Source organism: Cyprinodon variegatus, unplaced genomic scaffold (genome assembly GCF_000732505.1).
Source record: "Cyprinodon variegatus isolate N-32 unplaced genomic scaffold, C_variegatus-1.0 Scaffold482, whole genome shotgun sequence".
Classification (NCBI taxonomy): domain Eukaryota; kingdom Metazoa; phylum Chordata; class Actinopteri; order Cyprinodontiformes; family Cyprinodontidae; genus Cyprinodon; species Cyprinodon variegatus.
In genome coordinates this window covers 203,628-209,300 of record NW_015150935.1, presented here as the reverse complement: position 1 = coordinate 209,300, position 5,673 = coordinate 203,628, and positions in this window count along the sequence as shown.

The following is a 5,673-nucleotide window of genomic DNA, read 5'->3' as shown; positions in this document are numbered from 1 at the left end:
GTGTGTGTGTGTGTGTGTGTGTGTGTGTGTGTCTCTGGTTAAATGTTAGCAGTCTGTGCAAATAGGTTGTGTGCGGGATGTGCACATGGAGTGCTGGTCTACGGCCGGGAGCCAACACTTCACCAGCATATGAGTTCCACACGCATTTCATTTCCTGCAGTCAGCATCAATTCAGACCCTCCCAGGAATTAACTCCATCTACCTGCTTGTCATTTTCTGCTTGTCGCTGCAAGCACACTGCACACACACACACTGCACACACCAATCGTTATGCATTCCTACATTTTTCTTTGAAGGTTTTCAGTCTCCTCCGTCTCTGCAGGGAAGATAAGGCTGCTTGCTGGAGAAAGAGAAGTCACAGTGATGGATGGTGTGCACATCTGCCACACAATACTCCTCTATTAATTTGCTATTGATTAATGTCTGCCACTGGCCTCCCACTATATTAACGAAACACAAACACACACTCATTCCTGATCCTACCAGCTCTTGACTTTCATCTGCAACTGACACTAATATGTTCCCAAAAGGGTTCAAAAAACTGCATCAGATTCACAAACATTCTTTATTTCAATAATTGACTGTAATGATGCTCTTAAACATGAGGCAGTCCACCTGTATGTAAGTGTACACGTTTCTAACAAATGTATATTTGTATAATTGCTTCCCCATCACTGCCATATAAGGCTATGACTTTTAGTGCTTGTCAGAGTGTGTTCATTTACAGAAATGGCATTAAAGACAATTTACACTTTGCCAGTATGGAGATGGAGGCCCTGCTGACTGAGACCTGAGCAGCAGAATTAAAGGACCAGTAAAAGCTAGGAAATGGTGAATAAATCTCAGGAGCTGAAAAAGACACAGAGTCAACTTGAGGGTGGAGGTTGGTTGAGGACCCAAGTGCACAGATAAAGCAGGAAGAGATGAGTTCTTGTAGGTTTGGAGTCAAAGGCCAATAGAAGAAAAATCCAAGAATCAAACACAAAAATCCAAGAGATGTCAGAAGAAAACACACATGGGAAGCCAAGTAACAACAAGGAACCAGCACTGAAGAACTGCACAGGGAGAGTATATATGGGAGACAAAACAAAGATTCGGCTAATTAGCTGATGTGGAGCAGGTGTGGATGAGAGAGACGTGAAGGCAGCTAGGGGAAAGGAGACAGGCACAAGGGGGCAACAGAGAGTAAATTAAGACTGCTTAAATATAACAAAAAATGGAAGATAAACCAAAGATCAACAAAACAGAATTACATTGATAACTAAAAACTAAACACTTAAATTCCAAAGGGGGAGAACCTAACACAACTGCATTGTTGAGGAGGTACAAATAAAATTGATTTGATCCAAAAATGGTGCCAAAAACAAAAGTCAACAAAAAGTACTGATAGAGGCATGAGGTGCAACATATGATGCAAATGCTTAATATAAGTTCTCCATCAACCAACACGACACAATGTTCTGCAAGATCTCCTTTTAATACATACAAACACACACAAGCTGTTTATCTTCAGACCACGTCTGTCATCCCTTCACACCCTGGACAGTCCATCGCAGAGCAACACAGAGACAACCAGGACAAACAACCATTCACACACACACTCACACCTAAATCTGGGCTTACACTGCGATTTCTTGCACTTTTCAGGGCGATTTTCAAGTCGGGCAAAAATTTTCCGATCAGCCCGACTTTCAGCCTGATCGTGCGTTGTGTGTCGTGTAGTGAACAGGGGGTTAGGAGCGGCGATCAGCCGCTCACGACAACCTCCCAATAAGGAATCATGAGGTCGGGAGAATATCAAACATGTTCAATTTTCTCCCGACTGTCGTGGGCAAATCGCTCAGGGCACATGTGCAAACAAGGATTCTTCTTTTTCTTCTTCCTCTCAGATGTAAACACAGAACAGAAGCATGGGGTGAGGGTGAAATGGAATTCTTTCTGTAAAATTGACAGACCGTTGTAGCCAGGTTTGCTTGGCCATGTCTTTGTCTAAATACGCAATCGCCTTTTTGTTTTAGGGCTTTCAGGAAAAATTTGCACAAAATGCCAAGGCAGCACATTTCAGTCTAGTGAGCTTCATACTACTCTTCTACTCATTTGGCTTCCGGATAGACAAGTCAGAGTAGCGCCATCTCATTGCGGAGCTGAATCCGACATGGTTTTTAGACGTACAGTGTGAGGAAGCAGACCGCATCAGAGCATCGTGAGCTGTGAACTCACATTGTACGACAAAACCCTGCAGTTTTTTCATACAGTGTGAGCTGTAGCTGCGTGCAACAATTGAAAAAATCGCACAGTGTATGCATGGCTTAAGGAGAATTTAGAGAAGCCAATTAACCTAACAGTAATGTTTTTGGACTGCGGGAGGAAGCCAGAGTACCCAGAGAGAACCCATGCATGCTCAGGGGGAACATGCAAACTCCATGCAGTAAGTCATCCAGCCAGGAATCAAACTCAAAACCTTCTTGCAGCCATTGACAAATTCATCCATCCATTTTCTTTACACGCTTGTCCCAAGTGGGGTCGCGAGGGGTGCTGGTGCCTATCTCCAGCAGTCAATGGGCGAGAGGCGGAATACACCTCGGAGAGGTCACCAGTCCATCGCAGGGCAACACAGAGACACACAGGACAAACAACCATTCATGCACACACTCACACCTAAGGACAATTTAGAGAAGCCAATTAACCTAACAGTCATGTTTCTGGATTGTGGGAGGAAGCCGGAGTACCCAGAGAGAACCCACGCATGCTCAGGGAGAACATGCAAACTCCATGCAGTAAGTCATCCAGCCAGGAATCAAACTCAAAACCTTCTTGCAGCCATTGACAAATTCAGATAGACCAAAACATTCCACTTTGAACAAGATAGGAATATCTTTCAGAATTTGTTTTTTAGTATAATATATGAATAAAAGAAAAAACTTATTTTCTTTTTTAACCATATCTGCCAATATTTTGAAAATTAGTCTAAAAACAAACCCAAGGTGGTGGCATGAAGGGAACTGAATGCATGTCTTACTGTTAAAAGAGTGTCAGACAGCAACATGTTGTTGAACCTATTTTTAAACTCTTTATCCATTTTCTTTTCCAGATGTTATTTCAGTAATAGCTTCACCTCACTGACTGTTCTTTTTCTGTCTTTTGACGAAATAGGAACAAATAAAATCTGTGTACCATGGATACCGACAAGAAAGCTGTAGGTTTGGTGACTGATAGTTCTGTCTTCAGCTAATAAAATAGTTATTCATAAATGATTAGTGTACATAATATATAATGGTGTAGCCTATAATGGTCAGTTGCCTCAAAGTAACATGAAATGCAGTCATTTAGTAACAAACTACATAAGTGGCCATATGCTGAGGCCAAATGGGGTACAAGGAGACAGAATCCTACTTGCAGAAAGAAGCAGAGATAGAAAAAGCAACTGTAAAAGCTATCAGACAAGCTCCGAGCCAGCTCTCATGTTAGAGGATGAAGAGAGCACATCCAGCCAGTCACAGTCAGAGAAACAGTACTACACAAAAAACAGGCCGATCCCCAACATGTATAAACAAAGCTGTTGATGGTATCAGCACAGCTGATATTTCTCTCCTGGATGGTGTCACAGTATGCATTCAATTATTAAGGAGGATTTATTCCATATGCAGAAGCAGTGAAAAAATACCAACTGTTTTTTTTTTTTTACTGATCGTTTATTCCATGATCCATTATATGATGTTTTTAAAGGAAAAGTCTGGTCAACAAGGAATAATCAATGTTTCATTATCTATACTTAAAACTAGTACATTTGCGGTGAATGAATTTAGCGTTACTCAGTGAAAAAATGGTAATAAATTTTGTCGTGATCACTAAGTCTGGGAGCGGCCAGGGAGCACCCCTCCCTCCTGACATCTTCCGGTAGTGACATCACGGTGCGGTAAGCCTAGTGTCATTCTCCACGTTTTACAAGCAAAATCAGTGGGAACTACTAGACATATCTGCAGTCAACAAAAATTGTTGAAGATTTCCAGAGGACTTCACCGTTGCAAACCTGAAGAGGGAGGATTTGCTATGGATGTTCTGGCCAGAGAAAAAAAAAAACGTAATATGTAGCCAACATTTGGAAGAAGAATGTTTACCAGATGCCTTGGATAATAGCGCGTTGTGACAAACACTAGGACTTGATCAATAGCCTATACTGCACCGTAACGTCACAAACCAGTAGGTGGCAGTAGTGTTCTTTGAGAAACATGGATGCCTCCAGTAAAGTACATTCAAATGAAATTACTCTTAATTTAAGAACTTATCATGTAATAATTTCATATATAAAGTACTTTCAGAAGCTTAAACTTAATATAACCAGACATTTCCTTTAAATCTCCATTAACAAAATGTGTTATTTTCTACAGTAATGGAACTAAATCTACTTCATACACTTTAAACAACCAGGGACTCACCTGTAGTCAGTTGCTAAATTTTGCTGCTTGTTTAACTTTTTCCCAATCTTGTAAAAGACTGAGAAACAAAGGTAAAGGTACCACTCTTAATGTTGCTAAGGCTACATCTACATAAATGTGCATTAACACACAAGTCAAATTCTTGTGTGACCCTCATGTGAGGAAAAAAATAGTATCAAAAAGGGGTTCTAACAAGCTTTTCTTTCTCCTACCAATGATAAAATGTGAATTTAAAGGGGTCATAGAATGCATAACTGAGTTTACATTGTCTTCAAAAATCTGTTTATTGTCTTTTACAATTCAAAGAGACATACAGACAAATAACTCACAAGTGCACAAAACACCTGACAAACCTAAAAAAAAAAAAAAAGCAAACAAAACACATTAACAATTTAAACATTCAAGGTGACCAACATTAGATGAATACAGTGAGACAAAATGTTTTAAGATTGACATCTCAGGGGAGTATGTTGAGACTCAGTCCAGGAGATTTAATCACAGTCCACAGGCTAGATATGGGGTGAAGGTAATGTCCTCCCTGGTTCTATGCATCCCGACGTCAGTGTTTAAGTGTCATACATTTTTGAGCAGGTGAGTACATTTGGAAGTAACATGAAGATAACAGATTTACAGCCACTATAAGAATGAATACATAGTCAAAATTAGCTAGAGAGCGTTTAGTCAGTCCTCATTGTGAGTGTTTAAATTTTCCAAGAATAGCAAAAATTTTTTCCATATCTTTTGGAACACATTGTATTTACCTTTAATCATAAAGGTGAGTTTCTCCAAGGCAAGAGAGCTTGATAATGTAGACAACCAAGTTTTTAGCTGGGGTCTGGTTATAGATTTCCAGGACCTGGCTATACTATATTTAGCCTGCACCAAACAATAAATTATGGACTTTTGATCGACCTTGCTAATTTGAGTTTGATTGGGGAAAATTCCTAAGACACACAACCTAGGACACAGATTGAGATCAATGCCAATGATAAGTGAAAGTTTATCCAAAACCTCCTTCCAAAATGTCTGAATCTCAGGACATTCCCAAAGGCAATGAATCAAACTGCCTTTATCTCCACACTTAGCACATGTATCCGGGATATTGGAATTAAATTTATTTAGTAATGTTGGAGTAACATATGTTCTCATCAACCATTTGTATTGGATTAACTTAAATTGAGTATTAATAGATTGTGTCTGTGCCTTCCAACAGGCCCTCTGCCATTCCTCTACTGAT